Below are 960 nucleotides of genomic sequence, written 5' to 3' on the forward strand. Positions count from 1 at the left end.
AGAAATACAGATTATTGTAGTTTAATATTCGCAAAAATTGTCGCGTTAAACGGTTTATTATGCTAATATTAGGTGTGTAAGAAACAGTAAATACATTGGTAAGGAATATGTGTTTGTATTTAAATATTTCGTACAATTAATTCGGTTTCAAAAAATACAAATAGTTTTAAGTACTTAAACCGTTGCAATACATTTTCTTAGAGGAAGCCGTTTGTGGAGCGGTTCGTTTGTTTGAATTTCGCGCGAGGCTACACTACGGATTAACCGTCACATTATTTGTACATAACGTCCTCACGGCTCAAAAAGGCGAGCAAGTTTGGTATAATAGGGATTCGAACCCTTAACTCCTCAGGTTACAATCGACCGCCCTAACCATCTAGCCACGCCGGGCCAAATTGTTAGAGAATTTGTTTGTTTGTTTGTTTTGAATTTCGCGCAAAACTACACGAGAGCATTTATGCTAGCTGTCCCTAATTTAGCAGTGTAAGACTAGAGGGAAGGCAGCTAGTCATCACCACCCACCGCCAACTCTTGGGCTACTCTTTACCAACGAATAGTGGGACTGACCGTCACATTATAACGCTCCCACGGCTGAAAGGGCGAGCATGTTTGGTGCGACGGAAATTCGAACCTTCGACCCTCAAATTACGAGTTGAGCGCCTAAACCTCTTGGCCATGCCGGGCCACAAAATATGGATTAACTTTTCCTTTTCTCGTTAGGTGGTACAGTCTAAGAACCAACCTGCAGAACCTGGTTATTTCTTCTACTATCAGGTGTTACAATCCAGAAACCTGCACGTAGAGTTGGGATTAACCTTTTTTTACATGTTAGACGTTACAATCTAGAATATCTTACACGGGATAACCACTTTCTTCTACCGATAGGCGTTATACTCTGTAAACCAGCACACAGAACTAAAGTCTTTTCTACTGGGTCTGTGCGATTTAGAACTGGTTAAA

Source organism: Tachypleus tridentatus, chromosome 10, assembly GCF_004210375.1.
Source record: "Tachypleus tridentatus isolate NWPU-2018 chromosome 10, ASM421037v1, whole genome shotgun sequence".
Lineage (NCBI taxonomy): Eukaryota > Metazoa > Arthropoda > Merostomata > Xiphosura > Limulidae > Tachypleus > Tachypleus tridentatus.